Here is an 18,105-nt window from a genome sequence, read left to right on the forward strand (position 1 = left end):
AGAGTCTTGGTAAAAATAGGAAAAAAAACACTCCTCTGACAATATCTGTCCCAGGAACAGGATAATCTGTAACGGAAAGAGGGCAAATTTCTCCTAAATAATCCAAAGCCAGATTATCCTGTAAAAGCACTTGAGCATGTGTCAGAATAGTTCTGTACAAAGATCCATGGCAAAAAGCCAAAATCAATATGAGAACAGGACGTCTTGGAGCTGTGATAAAACATGAAAAACCGTGAAAATGGCAAACAGGCCTATTTACTATAAATGAAAAAAGAAATAATGATATGATGTTCTAGAAACACAAAAATAAACCTTCTAGAAAATATACCCCATTTTGTAAGTAGCTTTGTAACCACAGTTTATAATATATAGTGTGCCATAAAATTCAAAAGCTAGATTAAATAGGTGATGTCATCCTTCAGAAGGCCATCTACAAACTCTGTTTTAAAAATGTTAATTTTTTTATAAATGAAAATGTTTCTTACATTAAAAAAAACTACTCCCTTAAAAGGGGTTCTCCTAAGAATTTCATTATGATACTGGAGAACTAGAAGGCAACAATAATTTTCATGAAGTTTTAGAGGTGTATCTGCAAGAGGTGATATCGGCACTACACCCCACTTCCTATATCAACAGGTTTGCATTCTTGTTAGAAAGGCACTATAGTGCCCCAACAATGCAAGATGTGTATTCTAATGGCAATGGAATATTCCATTTTGTAGGATAAGAATGGAATAAATTTTTCTCATCCTGAAACGTTCAACAGCAGAAGTCCAATATGGATTTCCACCCACAATCCTCAATTAGAACTGAAAATATTTGGAAAATAAGGGAAAATATGAAGATCAAAGATGCCACTTGGATATTTGAGGATGACATCTAAAACTATTAAACTGGGTGTGAAAAGTATGTCTAGCAAGAACTCTAGGGTTCATCTAAAAACCTATTATCTATGGTCATAGCATGAGTGGGCTCTGGGACGGTAACCAGAAGAAATATAGTTATCGGCTCTGTTTGAAGCCTATTAAATGAATATTTTAGAGCCTATCCAGAATGTCATCAATTTTATTGTTTAGACAATCCCTGTCAAACAGAAGATATTCATTTCAATTCTTAACTTCCAATGAGTCCAGTGGAATACAGCCTGGTATTTAATTTCTTGGTAATTTTATTTATTTATAAATCCACTGAATAAATAAAATTACCTGAAAGGAGTTCTGCAGAGTTGGCACTTGCCCAGTCGAGCCCTAAGGCCAAAGCCATATATTCACACTGGAGTACAAAAAACCACAACTCTGCTGATGCCAAAGAATTGAGAGGATAAACAGTAAAATAACAAATAAGATAAAAAGATAATAGAAGAAAATAAGAATCTGGACAAAATGAGAAGCTGAAGAGGATGAATGTGCAATTTATTTTGGTAGTTGAAAACAACCGAAAGGATTCAGAGGAAGTGATGCTTAGCCACATAGTATGTGGTGGTGTGTGTGTGGGGGGGGCAGTCAGTCACCAAATGTTTGGAGGGGGGGGAAAGGGGGGAAAAATTTGTATTTGAAAAACTTTTTTAATAAAAAAAAAATGCCTTAGTGTGAATTCCCAGTTTCAAGTAGGACATATCTGTACTAGAATTTCTAAGACGTCTAGTAGTGTAATTTACCTGCTGTATGGCTGCCTCCTATTAGTTTCAAATCTTCCTCAGTTTTTCTATGCATAGTAAAGGCTAATGGAATATTCCATTTTGTACAGGTAGTCCTTGACTTACAACAGTTCATTTAGTGACCATTCAAACTCGCAACAGCACTGAAAAAAAGGACTTATGACTGTTTTTCCACACTTATGACCATTACAATATCCCCATAGTCATCTCAAAGATGCTTTTTTCTTCAAAAGACAACTGGACTGGTTTTTCTTTGAGGAAGAAAAAAACCAGTCTAGTTGCCTTTTGAAGAAAAAAGTACCTTTAAGACAACTGTGACCTGGATGACTGAGAATCTCCACAGACATCTCCATGGTCATGTGATCAAAATTCGGATGCTTGACAAGTGACTCATATTTATGATAGTTGCAGTATCCCAGTGCTATTCTTCTGACCCAGCCTTAGCAGAACCAAGAAACAGATTCTTTGTCCCGAAAACCCCCTCTTTATTTAGCTACTATGAATTCATGCCATTCATACACAGAAAAGCTGTGACATTTAGGATAGAGTTAGAAGGGATCTAGTCCAACCTCCTGCTCAAGCAGAAGACCCTATACCAGTGATGGCTAACCTTTTTGCTGTTGTGTGCCGTAAGTAGGGGGAGCACAGGGGGTCGCGCACGCATGTGCCCACACCTATAATTCAATGTGCCCTGCCCCCCATGCGCGACCTCCCCACACTCCTATGCTTTTGGCACGCAATGGCACGGTGGGCCTGATAGGCCTGTTTTTTGCCCTCCCCAGGCTCCAGAGGCTTTTCTGGAGCATGGGGAGGGCGAAAACGGACTTCTCCACCCCCCAGAGGCCTTCCATAGGCCAGAAACAGCCCATTTCCCAACTTCCGGTGGGCCCGGAAGGCCCGAAAATCAGATGGCTTGTGCACACATGTGCACTGGAGCTGAACTAGGGCAACGCTCGCGTGCCCACAGATATGGATCCATGTGCCACCTGTGGCATGTGTGCCATAGGTTTGCCATCACGGCCCTATACGATTTCAGACAAGTAGCTCTCCAGTCCCTTCTTAAAGGCCTGCAGTGATGAAGGAACCACAGCTTCTGAAGGCAAGCTGTTCCACTGATTAATTGTTCCCACTATTAGGAAATTTCTCCTTAGTTCTAGGTTACTTCTCTCCTTGATTAGTTTCCATCCATTGTTTCTTGACTTCTGGTGCTTGGGAAAATAGGTTGACCCCCTCTTCACACCACTATCATGGCACCCCTAATTCTTCTTTCATTAAACTAGTCATACCCAATTTCTGAAACTGTTCTTCATATTTTAGTCTCCAGGCCTTAAACATCTTTGTTGCTCTTCTCTGCTTTATTTCCAAAGTCTCAACATCTTTTTATGATATGGTGAGCAAAAATAGATGTAGTATAAAACTAAAGTTTTATTAAGCGGTACTAATATTTCACTTCAACTTGACTCTATCCCTCTGTTTATGCAACCAAAGATACCATTAGCTTTTTTGGCTGCTGCGGCATTGTTGAATATTTAGATTAAGGTTAACAAATTAACAGAGTTGGAAGGGACCTTGTAGGTCCTCTAGTCCAACCCCCAGCCCAAGCAGGAGACCCTACACCTTTCCGGACAGATGGCAATCCAGTCTCTTCTTGAAAGCCTCCAGTGATGAAGCTCCCACAACTTCTGAAGGGAAGCTGTTCCATTGGTTGATTGTTCGGTCAGAAAATTTCTCCTTATTTCCAAGTTGAATCTCTCCTGTTCAGTTTCCATCCATTCTTCTTTGTCTAGCCTTCGGGTGTTTTGGAAAATAGATTGACTCCCTCCTCTCTGTGGCAGCCCCTCAAATATTGGAACACTGCTATCATGTCTCCCCTGGTCCTTCTCTTCATTAGACTAGCCATGCCCAGTTCCTGGAACAGTTCGTTGTATGTTTTAGCCTCCAATCACCTAATCATCTTGGCTGCTCTTTCTAGAGCACTCTTGGGCACTTTTTCTAGAGTCTCAACATCTTTTTTATACTGTGGTGACCAAAACTGGATGCAGTATTCTAGATGTGGTCTTACTAAGGCTTTATAGAGTGGTATTGGTACTTCACTTGATCTTGATTGTATCCCTCTGTTAATGCAATTTAGGATTGCATTGCCTTTTTTGGCTGCCACCTCACACTGTTGGCTCATATTTAATTGGTTGTCCACTAAGACTCCAAGATCCCTTTCACAGTTACTGCTATTAAGCCTAGTTTCACTGAGTCTATAAATGGACTTTTGGTTTTTCTTGCCTAAGTGTAAGACTTTACTTTTTTCTACACTGAATTTCATTTTGTTAGATAGGGCCCAGTGTTTGAGTCTGTCAAGATCCATCTGGATTTTGAGCCTATTGTCTAGGGTATTGGTTATTCCTGCCAGCTTAGTATTGTCCGCAAATTTGGTAAATTCCTCTTCTATTCCCTCATCTAAATTGCTTATGAAGATATTGAAAAGTACTGCGCCTAAAATGGAACCTTGTGGTCAGAGGGTGGTATTCGCTTACCTTCACTACCGGTTTGCAAATGTGAGTGCGCATGTGCTCGCTATGCGCATGCACAGAGTGTCAAAAACGGGATGTGATGACGTCTGGGCAGGTAGAGCCTCCTGACACCAGCGCTACTGGATCGCACAATCTGGATAGAGCTGGCTGAATTTCACCACTGCTTGTGGTACTCCACTGCTTACTTCCCTCCATGTAGAGTATGGTTTGTCAGCCAGTTACAAATCCATCTGATGGTGATGCTATCTATCCCAATTTTTCTAGTTTGCCAAGAAGTAGGTTATGGTCTACTTTGTCAAATGCTTTGCTGAAGTCTAAGTATATTATGTCCACAGTATTTCCCTGGTCTACTAATTTAGTCACTATGTTTGAAGAATGAAGTAAGATTGGTTTGGTATGATCTGTTTTTAACAAACGCATGCTGACTGCTAGTTATTACTTTACTCATTTCTAGATGTAGGCAGATCTGTTTTTTTATTATCTTTTATTATCTTTTCCAGTATCTTTCCAAGTATTGATGTTAGGTTGATTGGTCTGTATTTTCCTGGGTCTGTTTCCCCCCCCCTTTTTTTTTGAAGATGGGAACTACATCAGCTGTTTTTCAGTCCTCTGGTAGTTCCCCGGTGCTTCAGGATTTTTGAAAGATGTAGTACAGTGGTTCTGAGATGATATCTGCCAGCTCTTTTAGAACTCTAGGATGTAATCTGTCAGTGACTGATCAAGATCAGATAGGTGTTCTCTTTCCATTTTTTGGGCTTATTTTAACTTTATAAGAGCCTTGGTGGCACAGGGGTTACAGTGCAGTACTGCAGGCTACTTCTGCTGACTGCCAGTTGCCTGCAATTTGGCAGTTCAAATCCCACCAGGCTCAAGGTTGACTCAGCTTCCATCATTCTGAGATGGGTATAATGAGGACCCAAATTGTTGGGGGCAATATGCTGACTCTGTAAAACTGTTTAGAGTGGGCTGTAAAGCACTGTAAAGTGGTACATAATTCTAAGTGCTATTGCTATTGCTATTTCTAGTCCATATTTTACAGTTATATTTTTGGTAGGTTGGGCTATAGTTTCTTTTTGCGTGACGACTAATGCAAAGAATGAGTTAAGCAGCTCTGTTTTCTCTCTGCTGCCTGTTACTTCCTTGCCGTCTTCTCTCTTTAGTCAAGGACCGACTGTTTCCTCGATTTTTTTTTTTGTTATTTGTTGGAAGAAACTTTTTTTTATTATGTTTGACTTTTGTTGCAAGACTTTGTTCATTCTAAGCCTTTGCTTTCCTGACTTCATCTTTGCAGATTCGGTCTATCTGTTGATATTTTGCCTTAGGTATGTGTCCCACTTTCCATTTTTTTGTACTTGTCCTTTTTGTCTTTCAATTTGTCAGAAAGATTTTTGTGCAGCCATTCTGGTTTCTTCTTGGATTTTTTTTTTTTTTTTTAGTGGTATTGTGCTGGTCTGGGCTTTTATGATCATATTTTTCAGAGTTTTGCAAGCTTCTTGAGCTGTTTTCCCCTTTAGGATTCTTTCCCAAATTTTTATGTGTCCCACTTTCCATTTTTTTGTACTTGTCCTTTTTGTCTTTCAATTTGTCAGAGAGATTTTTGTGCAGCCATTCTGGTTTCTTCTTGGATTTGTTTTTTTTTTTTTTTAGTGGTATTGTGCTGGTCTGGGCTTTTATGATCATATTTTTCAGAGTTTTGCAAGCTTCTTGAGCTGTTTTCCCCTTTAGGATATTCATCTAAGGACTCTTTCCCAAATTTTTTCTGAGTTCGTTAAAATCAGCTCTTTTAAAATCTAAGACTCTGGTATCATTATGTTCTATTGCTTGTGTTTGCGTTATGTTGAATTCTAGTATGACATGGTCACTCTCATCCAAGGTTCCTATGGTTTCAACTCCCTCTATCATTTCTTCTCTGTTTATAAGAATTAAGTCCAGTATGGACTTCCGGTGGCTCTGCGAACGCTGAAGGACGCTCCTTCGGGAGCTCCAGCCCCGCAATTTCGTTAGCCGCTAGAACAGCGAAAATCAGCTGTCTAGCGGCTCGAAACTCTCCCCCTGGGGAAAAGGGGGAGAGAAGAGCAGAGGGTTTTGGGTAGAGCTCCCCTAGACCCCCAGGTTTTTTCTTTTTAAGCTTGGGGTTTGCAGGGTGAGAGCTCCCTGAAAGCTCTTCAGTGCTCCGGATCTGGGACGAGTCTGCTTCATGCAGAACGAGGCGTCACGACCACACCAGCACCAGCAACTCAATTTTAAGGAAAAAAAATTTTGGATTTGAAAGCTGGCAGAGCAAATACAGGAGAAATGAAAATTGCAAGTACTAAACTTTAACTCCAAAATCTATCACTTACCTCTGAATCTCTATGGGAGAAAGGGAAAGTAAGATGGCGTATGACTCTAACGGGGCGTGGAGAAGTGAAACTTAGATACAAAGTATTATGTGATGTTGAAAGCCCCTGTTTAAAAGAAGAGGATTTTATTTTAAAAGGAGAAGGATTTAAAAATTATATCTAAGAAAAAAAAATGGCTGGCTTTTCTGAAAGTGATGAAGGCTTACAAATGCTGACTGTGGATCTTTTGGAAGAAGTTTTAAAATCATTTACCTCTGCATTCATGGAAAGAATTGAAGGGATTCTTAAGAAGGATTTTACTCAAATCCCAAACAAAGATATAAGTGAAGAGGAGGCGGAAGAAAAAACCCAGTTTATTGTGCCTTTGGAAAATGAAATAGAGGTTCTTCAAATTAAGAAGGAAAAGCAGAGAGGCTTAAAGGAATGTAACCAGGAAATATTGAGAGATATTCCTCCAAAGGTTTTGATACAGACAAATAGAAAATTGTCAGGAGGTGTTGGGATTTTTTATACAAAAAGGAAGATTCGAAGTGGAACTTTACAACTTTGTTACAAAAATGGATTCTCAATCGTAGTTAAAGAAGTGTTTTTACCAAAAGGAATTACTTTGCGAAGAGAACAGGATTGTGGTGGAGGAATAAGACTGAAGAAGAAAGAAAGAAAGAAGAAAGTTTGCAAAAAAGCCAGAAAAAAATGGAGAAGGGAAAAATTCTCGAAAATAAAAGCAGGGGGAGGAGCAATGCTGAAGAAGAAAGTATTATTGAAGAAGAAGGACTGGAAAAAATATAGAAAGAAAGGAAGAATGGAAGATTAATTTCTTTTAATGTTTTATTGAAATAAAAAGAATTATTAAAATTGGATAGCTTTTTAAAATTTATTGAAGTATTAAAATGGTTAACTTAAAATTTAATGGATAGCTTTTTTGTTTTGAAACTTATATTTTGAAGAATGTCATATTGATGTATTAAGAGATTTTAAAATGTTTAATCTAAGATTATGGTATTTTTAAAAGGTATATGTGATGAAATGTTTAAGTTAGACATAACTTAACTTGATGGAGTAATCATATTTTTTCTTTAAAAAAAAGATATACTTTAAAGAAAGTTTTAAAATGTTTCATTTAGAATTTAACAAGGGAGTAATGGTGAACAATCAGAAATGGGCAAGTGGTTTATGAATGACTAAGGAGGATAAATGTTTAATTTAGAATTTTACTAGGGAGTAATGCTGAAAAAGAAGGTATGGAAAGGATTTTAGTAACAAATGGGAAATGTGATAAAAGAATTTATAAAAGGAAGGTTGATGAATAACTTTTAAAAGAGGAGTTAAAGAACGTGAGGGAGTTTTGAATCTTGTAGTAAGTTAGCATATTTTAGCTTAGGTTTGTTAAATGTTATACCGTTTTTGCTCTGGGAAGTCGGGTGTATGTGGGGAGGCGGGGTTGAAGGTTGTGTGGGGATAAAATTGTTGTAAAATTTTTAATAAAATAAAAAGATAGATAAGATTAGCCTATGCTGATGCTCCGTGGGCCAATAAAATTACAAAAAAACACCGAACCATTTGTTAAATTGCTGGCTCGGCCGCCCCTCACCCACCACTATTTATAGGCAATAAATAGTGGTGCGGAGGGGCGGGGCGAGCCAGCAATTTAACAAAGCCCCGCGGCAAGAATTTAAACAGTTTTTTTTTTCCTCTAGCCATCAGCTGGGACTCAGGAGGCAGCAATAGATTGGGAGTGGGCAGGGTAAGCAAATGGCCGGCGATCCAACAGAGCAGAGAGTGAGGGTGAGTGAAGGCATGGGGGAGGGGCGAGAGAGGGCTTTGGTGACCCCTGTGAAATAGCCGTTCGACCCCCAAAGGGGTCGCGACCCCCAGGTTGAGAACCGCTGATCTAAGTCGTTTATGAAGATATTGAAGAGTACTGAGCCTACGATGGAACTTTGTGGTACCCCATGTACTATATCCATGTCAATATAGTACTATTAAGGACTACTTGCTGAGTGCAGTTTGTCAGCCAGTTACAAATCCATCTGGTGATGATGCTGTCTAGCTCACATTTTTCTAGCTTACCAAGAAGTAGGTTGTGGTCTACTTTGTCAAATGGTTTACCAAATTCTAAGTAAATTAAGTCCACAGCAGTTCGCTGGTACACTAATTTAGTCACTTTGTCAAATAATGAAATAAGATGTTTGGCATGATCTGTCCTTTTTTGGTATTGGAAAAGATTAATAAGAATCTTCTCCAATACCAAAGTTGAAAAGCACCAATACTATTTCTATTCTGCTTCTTAAGGATCCAACTTTTGCTTCCATATAGTGTCATAGTAAAACATTGCCTATACAATTCTATTCTTTATAGATGTAGATACATCATGGCATCTGAATATCTTTTCCAAGGCTTCTATTGCTATCCTATCAAGGGCTAGACTATGGTGTATTCTTTACTGCTATTATTGATGGTTAAATGTAAAAGGCAAAAGCTATCTACCACTTCAACAACACAAAAGCTTTGTAAATGCTAACGTTGGTTTCTGTACTCATTAATATTTATATTTATTTATTTATTTTATTTATTTTATTTATTTATTTATTGGTTCGATTTATATGCCGCCCTTTTCTGGAGACTCAAGGCAGCTTACAATGTGTTAAGCAATAGCCTTCATACTTTTTTGTATATACCTGCTTAGTAGGGCTTTCGGCCCCCCCAAGCGATGTTCTTTTTATACAAAGTCAGCTTATTGCCCCCACAATCCGGGTCCTCATTTTACCTACCTCGGAAGGATGGAAGGCTGAGTCAACCTTGAGTCTGGTGAGATTTGAACTTGCAGTAATTGCAGGCAGCTGGCAGCTAAGTGCTACTTAACAGCACTTTAGTCCGCTGCGCCCCCAAGGCTCCTTATATTTAATCTTAGTCCCATTTTTTCACTTTGCACCATGATTTTAATTATCAGAACATCTGAATCATTTGCATTTTCAGCTATTGAAGAAGTATCAGTATAATTCAGTTATTGATATTACTTTTTGCAGTTTTAAAACCACACTAATATGTTTCCAATCAATACTCAATACCTTGAGTATATTCAGCATATAATTTGAATAAATAAGGGGATATTATACAGCTTTGTCTTATTTCTTTGCTGATCTGGAGCCTATTTCAGATGGGGGAAGAGCTATAGTGGTGTTCTGACCTAGGCTTCCTGCATCATTAAAACACATGAGTAGTCCCAAAAACCTCTTTTATGGCAACAGCTGTGAATTCTGTTCATTCATAGAGGAGTCCCAATTAGTTGCAAAGAGTCCTTCAGGAGAAGTCCTAGATAATCACCCACCTTTATCTCCCTTGACATGCTGCCAAAGACCTAATCGACAAAGCCACACGGAGTCCAGAATCAAACAGAACTTCAGATTTTAAGCTGAACAGAATAAACAAACATTGCTTCCTGCAAAGGCCCACATGCTTTTGCTCCTCAAAAAGTCTTATGGGAGGGGCCAATCATCTCCCATCCCTATTCCCGAGTCGTCCCTTTTGTTTTAGCTTCTTGCCTTCTGGCAGCTCTGCGCATGTGCATAGGCTCCCCCTGTTGCTCTGCCTCGCTGAGGTCTGACTCTGGCAGCTCTGCGCATGTGCGCACTGGGAACAGGCTCCCCCTGTTCCTCTGCCTCGCTGAGGTCTGACTCTGGAGGCTCCGGAGGCAGCACGTACTTCCCAGATGGCCCTTTCTCTGCCTCTGATGCAGAGCCCTCATCCGAGCCTTCCCCAGACTCCAGGACTGGCCCATGGCCCTCCCCAGCCTCCTCACTGTCTGACTCTGCTGCCAGCTCCGCAGGCTGCTGGCGGACCACAACAGGTGGTACATTGGTTAGAATGCAGTATTACAGGCTAATTCTGCCGACTGCCAGCTTGATTCTCACCTATTCAACAACTAGATTGTTGGGGCCAATATGCTGACTTTATAAACTGCTTAGAGAGGGTATAAAGCACTATGAAGCAGTATATAAGTGTGCCATTGCTATTGCTATTGCTATTGCATCCTGTTCTGTTCTGTTCACAATGAGATTATCTGTCCTGAGTATAGTTTTTTTATGAAGACAGATGCTTTGGGAACCCACTTTTCTAATGATATTCTACAGCTTAATATGGTCAACCAAATTGAAGGCCTTTCTTTAAACAAAAAAAGCACATATTGACATTTAGTATTCTTTAGCCTTTTCTGTTATTCAGTGTATATTAGCAATATTATTTCTTCTTTCTTGGGTTTTTAAAAAACCAACTTGAACCTTTGTCATCTCACTTTCCACGTAGGACTCTAATCTGTATTGGATAATCCTAATTATTATTTTGCTAGAATGTGAGTTTAAGGATATTAAATGATAGTTTACACATTCTATATATCTACATCTATATACTATATAAACAAAAATACTCATGAAAGCTACATTATTAATTACTGTACATGAGAATAACTGAGGCCACAGATGTAATAATTTTGCAGAGCTATAACGTTATATAATTTATCATAATTTAAATTTTAAAATACTATACAGGTAGTCTTCAATTTATGACCACAATTGAAGCCAAAATTTATGTTGCTAAGTGAGAAATTTGTTAAGTGAGTTTTGCCGTACTTAATGATTTTTCTCACCACATTTGTTAAGTGAATCGCTGCAGTTCTTAAATTAGTAACACAGTTGTTAAGTGAATCTGATTTCCCCATTGACTTTGCTTGTCAGAAGGTCGCAAAAAGGGATCACATGACTCCGAGTCACTACGACTGGCATAAATGGAAGTTAGTTGTCAAGCATGCAAATGTAAATCGCATGACCACGTGGATGCTGCAATGGTCATAAGTATGAAAAATGGTCGTAAGTCATTTTTTTCAGTGCCGTTGTAACTTCAAATGGTCACTAAATGAACTGTTGTAAATTGAGGACTACCTGTACACACTATAGTAAAGGTAAAAGTTCCCCTCGCACATATGTGCTAGTCGTTCCTGAATCTAGGGGGCAGTGCTCATCTTCGTTTCAAAGTCAAAGAGCCAGCGCTGTCCGAAGATGTCTCCATGGTCATGTGGCCGTCATGACTAAATGGCAAAGGTGCACGGAATGCTGTTACCTTTCCACCAAAGGTGGTCCCTATTTTTCTACTTGCATTTTTTATGTGCTTTTGAACAGCTAGGTTGGCAGAAGCTGGGACAAGTAACAGGTGCTCACCCTGTTACGTGGCACTAGGGGTTTGAACCGCTGAACTGCCGACCTTTCGATCGACAAGCTCAGCATCCTAGCCACTGAGCCACCGCATCCTTACGTATATACTATAGGTCTTCTGTTAAATCCAATAGCTGCTTTACTTAAACAAGCTTTTTTGTTCAGTATTTTATGTCTGCTTGCAAACAAAGGAAATGCCTTTGTTTATCATAAGAAAGTAGTTATTAGAAAATATGCCAGATAAACACAAGAACAAGATCTAGACCCCATAGTAATAAGATTTAATTTTAGCAAAACCAGTAGTATTCTGTTATTATTGTGGACAGCTGTTGCTCATCCTGGGCAGCCATATAATTTGAATATATAATTATAGTTGTAATTATGCACATTATTCCTAGTTTTATATCTGTAATACCAAGCAGCAGAGGAAGAGAAACAGTTTTTACTTGAGAGCAGTAGTTATCTCTTGGAAAAATATTCTATAATTTATTGCTTAATTATATTCACAGTAAATAAATAGGCTCATCATCGAATGCAGCAGACAGGAAATACCAGTGATATACAAAGTAGCAGATCTGGCATTACTCAGAAGATTCTTGTATCTGAACGTTAGGAATCAGTTAAATCCTTAGATGATAAACATCACCAAAACTTTTGGTTTTTTAAATTTATTTAAAATATTGCAATTTTAAAATGGAATATAAACAATGATGTTATTCTATCAAAGATTTTAAATCTGGAACATTTTTAATCTTGAAGTCGAGTAGCATTTGTCCAAATGCCTTGCCCTGTAAAAGAAATAAAGGGAAAAAAACTTGAAGTTCTAACTCAGCCAGGAGAAAAGTGAAATTTTCTCAAATAATGTGTCATTATTTGAGCATCAACCCTCTGTAGAATAGTACAGTCTACTTCTGAATGAGATTGTGTTTCTTGCTGGTTTTTATTGCTTCTTTAGATACCTGCATTATAAATCTGGGATTTACCTCTAGTATAACATGCATAGGCTTGTATAATACATATAATAAACATGCATGGACTTCAGTTGTATCAGTACAGAGAAAATGAACTTTTAAAAATTCATGGAAGTTATGACCAAACAAAAGATTTAAAATTTCAGCACACTATGGCTAAAATACTGACTTTACTTTGCTCTTGCATTTATTCCTCATTTGCAAAAAGCCAATATGGAAAAAGAAGAAATCTGCAGAAAGGGCACTTTGAAAGTTGGCTATAATAAATTCTGAATTTTAGAGCTAGAATTAGTTATATGAGACTGATGTCTCACTGATATTATAATATATAATATTATATATTATAATATATAATATATAAAATATTATAATATATAACCAACAAAACGAACTATGTAACATAAAGTAATAGCTAGATTCCCTTTTTCAAGTATGTTACTAAGAAACAATAAATTGACCTGTTGTATCTTAAAGATTAATTGATTTGTTTTGTGAAATACTATTAACTAGAACCAATTTTGGGATACAGAGACTGTATTCTCTATACCCCTCTATATATGTAATCTCATGTATTTGAAACTGATGCCAGTTTATGAAATCTTTGCTTTGCTGAACAGACCAGCTGAATGATTCTTTATAAATAGATACCTACTTGTGGGTCACTTCTCAGAGATGCTGTGCCACCACCACCAAGAGAGTTTTTTAGAACAAAATTTAATCCATATATTCCTGGCAAGTCATATCTATAAAGATAAAAAATACCATACTTTATCTATTTATTTATCTACGGGATAATACCATACTTTATCTATTTATCTATCTACGGGACCGCCTGCTACCACCAATAGCCTCCCACCGGCCAGTATGCTCCCATAGAGAGGGGCTCCTCCGGGTGCCATCGGCCAAACAATGTCGACTGGCGGCCCCTAGGGGGAGAGACTTCTCTGTGGGCGCACCTACGATCTGGAACGAGCTCCCCCCAGAGATACGGAGGATCCCGGATCTGTGCAACTTCCGTCACGCGCTTAAGACTTTTTTATTTCATCAAGCTCGCCTGGCCTAAATCTTCTCCCCTTTTTAAATGTAAATTTTAATTTGTTTTAAATTATGGGGTATTTTAAATTCAGCCAAATTATTTAATTTGTTTTTAATTTATTTTAAATTTTTGTATTTATGTGTTTTATCTTGTGGCTGTTCACGGCCCTGAGTCCTTCGGGAGAAGGGCGGTATAGAAATTTAATAAAAATAAAAATAAATAAATAAATAAATAAAAGAAGATGATGAGAATTTTAAAAAAGACAACAACTCAGAAATGCAAAAACAACATCGCTGGAATACCTACTTACCTTGAATGAGATTCAACTTTTGTGAAACTTTTCAGAAATTTAAAGGTAACAAGAATGATCAGGGGACTAGAAATTAAATTTTAGGAAGAGAGTCTGAAGATGAGAAGATGAGGTCTATGCCAGCACTCTTTAAGTACTTGGCAGTGACACAGAAAGCCCAAATCTGCTTTCTAGCACACAAGAGTGCAAGACATAGAAAAATGGGTTCAGGTTACTTGCTGAGACTGATACCCAAATGATCTTCCACATATTTCATTCTGTGATTCAAAAATAATTTATGGTATGATTGGACGTGTTAGAATAAATTGTTACCTTAGAACTATAGAAAAGCATGTTTGCTAAGTTTATTGAATCATTACATTATTTTTTTTTCAATGTTGCTATTTAATCTTGTTAATATGAAGTCACTAGTAGCTGATCATTTTATGTCTGCCACTAAATGGAGAACATTTAGAAACACCAATTAGGAATGTGTTGGAATAACCAGGTTTAGCAGATTTTTCTAGAGGGTGATATATTGGATTTTTTTCGAGGGTGATATATTGGTCCTCATCACTATTATTTCGTGTCTCTCTGAAAATAATTTGCTTTTGAACAGAATCATCCTATCTTTTCCTTGGTGTGACAAAGGATAGTTGACAACCATACTTTGGCTTTATTTATTCCTTCATTTATTTCAGCCTAGATCCTTCTAATTTAACAGTTACTTATGTATAACATCACAGATTCAATTACTTCTCATGGTATCTTAAGTTCCCATTTTAAAAACAATATTTTTAAATGAATTAAGCCTTCACTTAAATTTAATTTACCTAGATTTTTTTTTTATATGGTGACTCACCAACTTTAATAACACAATCTTTATTTATCATTTTAGGAAAAAAAAATAATGAACTCATTTGGGACTTATTAACTGATGATAGATAGAAAACTGTAGTCTTACTTCATTGGAGTGGTTCCTAAAGCAAAATTTTAAGCATTCTGTAAAAGAATATGTGGAAATAATGATGTCTGATTTACCCATGTTGAAGAAAAAGATTTATATAGCAACCAGTCACATGAAATATTACAAATGAATTCAGGTTAAATGTGCTATGGCTTTCAATATCTTCTCCATAAACAGACTGGCTGACTGTGGAACAGATAGTAGAGCGGATCTAACTGTTCACATGTTTTTCAAAATGGCTTTAGACAGTAGGAGTTACATTTTTATATTTAAAAAGTTATCTAATATAATTGGCAATTGAAAAACACAAAAATTATACTGATAATAAACAAGAATGATGTCCATCTTTTCATTTTACAACTAATGTTTTTATGTAACTCTTTGTTCAATGGAACAATTGTTTCCATTTGTTCTTGTTCCTTTAGGAACAGTGTTTATCACTGTTAATAAGAAGCTTCAGAAAGCTTAAAACATGTGAATATAATTCCTTCTAATTCTTAAGACATACACAAAAGTGTTCTTTCTTTTGCAAGTTTCTTCTAATTCTATTCACACTACTCTATCATAATTAAAAGAACAAAAAGTCCATGGTTTCATTACTAAAATAAAAGTTTACTGTAATCAAACATTTTAATTTTACTTGAACAGTTTTCATAATAGCAGTGAAAGATTTTACTTTTTTCTTATCTCTGAATTGTCTGGTTGAAAAAAAGCATTGACCATTATTGTTCATGATCCAGCAATATGACAAATAACTAGAGAAGGGTTGAATCAGTTGTGGAAGATTTCACATAAAATGTTAGAATGTTCTCAGATTTATTAGAAAACACCTTAATTTAATAATGGAAAACCTTCATATTTAGACCCAAGGACATACCATACCCATTTCTGATGGAGTTTAGGATTATTGTAGTAACAGAGGGTCAGGCCTATAAAGTTAAAGTTGTTCGAAGGTCTCAGCTCTCCAATCTCTCATGCTTCCACTTCATACATCCTGACCCACTTTGCCTTGGAGCAGCTTCTAGAATCTTATTGCTGCCATCATCTATCTTAATCTGCCCTAACTGGATTCCTTCCCCTTAAAACCAGCTTATGAAAGATACAGGGCATCTCATAGGTTGAATACTTATTTTCCAGTAATTAGAATAATAAAATGAAAAGAGTGATTTTAGCAATAGCAATAGCAATAGCACTTAGACTTATATATCGCTTCACAGAGCTTCACACAGAGGATGCTGCCGGTTCGGGCAAACCGGTAGTTAGGATTATGTGCAGTTCACCAAACTGGCACATGCCACCACTGGCTGGCCCCTCCCCTCTCTGCCCTTCCCACTCACTCCTTATTGCACCTCGTCTGCCTTGGCAATGACTAGAGTCACACCCACAGCATAGCTGCTGTTGACTCTGGTTCCCTCGCTTGCCTCGACCACATGGCCCAACTGATCTCTGCCTAGTGAGTCTTCCTTTGCTTCTCGTCTAACTACCTCCCAGGTTGGCCCCGCTATGCTTGCCTCCTTCCCCGCTGCCTTCCCCATGGCCTAGTCTGTTTGTCTGCCTTCCCTGCGGCCAAGCCATGCTTGCTGCCTTCCCCGTGGCCTAGCCTGCTCTCTTTCAGCTTGCCAGTTCAGGCATTGGGAGCTTGAGGGGTAGATTGTGCACCCTGAAGTCCGTCTGCTGTTTCTTCAAGCCCAGCTCTGGCTGCAGTCGACCATCAGCCGATTTTCTTCCAGTGCTCATACAGGGAACCTGGGAGCGGCAGCATATTGCATACTTTTCACTCCAAGCAGCCTGGGCTGGAAAACACATGGCTGGCCAGAGCGGTCCTTCTTAACAAGCTACAAACCATTGCTGTTGCTATTATTATTATTATTAGTCATATTTCTATACCGCCTACTCTCCGAGGAGTCTGGGCGGCTTACACCAAAGACAGTATACTAAATAGCATATTGCCCCCAACAATCTGGGTCCTCATTTTACCCACCTAAGAAGGATGGAAGGCTGAGTCAACCTTGTGCAGGTGAGATTTGATCCGCTGATCTGCTGAACTAGTAGTCAGCTGAAGTAGCTGCAGTACTGTACTCTAACCACTGCACCACCTCGGCTCTTCCACATGAGCCCTGGAAGTCTAGTACTACTTTCCTGCCCAGTCAGCCTGCGTTCCCTTCTCGCTCCAGGCACCCATTTCCCCACGTGCGCAACCCTCCCAAAATTTTAAGAATTAGAGCCATGGGGAGGAAAGATCTCTGTCTCCCTCTAGGACTGGCCCTCACAATTGGACTTCCTTTCTCCCAGCGCTCGTGCAAGAACCCAACATTTTAAAGAATTAGAGCCATGGGGAGGAAAGGCACACTGAGGCCACCGGTGGGCTTGTTAAGGCATGCAATATGTTGCCACTAAGCTCCAGGTTCCTCACACGAGTACTGGAAGAAAGAGAGTCCAATTGTGAGGGTATGCTTTTCCAAGGCCAGTCTAGAAGGCAGCGGCAGCACACGTGGCTGCCTTTTCTCTTGCCGCACAATCATTGAGGCAATTCCCTAAAGGTAAAGGTGCTGTGGCGGCAAGGGGGGTCAGCGTGGGGGACAGGTAGCAAATGCCAAAACCTAAGAGTGCAAGAGCGAAGCACAACTTGCTTTTGCGCTGTCCATTCCGGGGGGGGGGGGGGCTTCATCATGGTACATTTACGCCAGCTTGTGGTGCCCAGGGCATGGTCTGGGCCCATTGGCAACAGCAGAGAGGGGGGTACAGAGTGGGCTGCCTGTTCACCCACCCGCTGACTAGGCTGGCCTGAAAGTGCATTCCCCATTGCGAGCAGCAGGATCCGAGGCGGAGGGGAGGGTGAATGGGCAGCAGCCACCCAGAGGGCTGGCAGAAGCTGAGAGCTGGGCTGCTATATCTTCAATGGCGACCTGCACCTGGAGCATCCTCTCGGCCTAGGATGAAGTAAAAAGGCCCCGATCTTTCTACAGGGGAAGGTAAGGTTTTATCGGCGCAGAAGCATCACTCAGGCATACCCCTCACCACCCGATTGTGGCAAAGCAACTTCTCCCTCACTGGGCATTAGCCAAGGGGAAGCAGCAAAATGAGTTTTTATTCCTTTGCTAAAGCTGCCGCTCC

The 18,105-nt window shown here is 39.0% G+C and overlaps 1 protein-coding gene across 1 annotated transcript in view; it reads right to left on the reverse strand.

The window, feature by feature from the left end:
• Positions 1-12,452: 12,452 nt before the first annotated feature.
• LOC139320491 (uncharacterized) overlaps positions 12,453-18,105 on the reverse strand; it is a 177,414-nt gene continuing 171,761 nt past the window's right edge. The window contains exons 15-16 of the mRNA XM_070948836.1: positions 13,352-13,442; positions 12,453-12,516 (exon numbers count right to left, since the gene is read on the reverse strand). The gene's annotated coding sequence lies outside the window, so the exon portion shown is untranslated. The remainder of the gene's footprint in view (positions 12,517-13,351; positions 13,443-18,105) is intronic.

The sequence above is a fragment of the Pituophis catenifer genome, unplaced genomic scaffold (genome assembly GCF_029215685.1).
Source record: "Pituophis catenifer annectens isolate HBS135680 unplaced genomic scaffold, rPitCat1.0.hap2 SCAF_8, whole genome shotgun sequence".
In the NCBI taxonomy this organism is placed as follows: Eukaryota; Metazoa; Chordata; class Lepidosauria; order Squamata; family Colubridae; genus Pituophis; species Pituophis catenifer.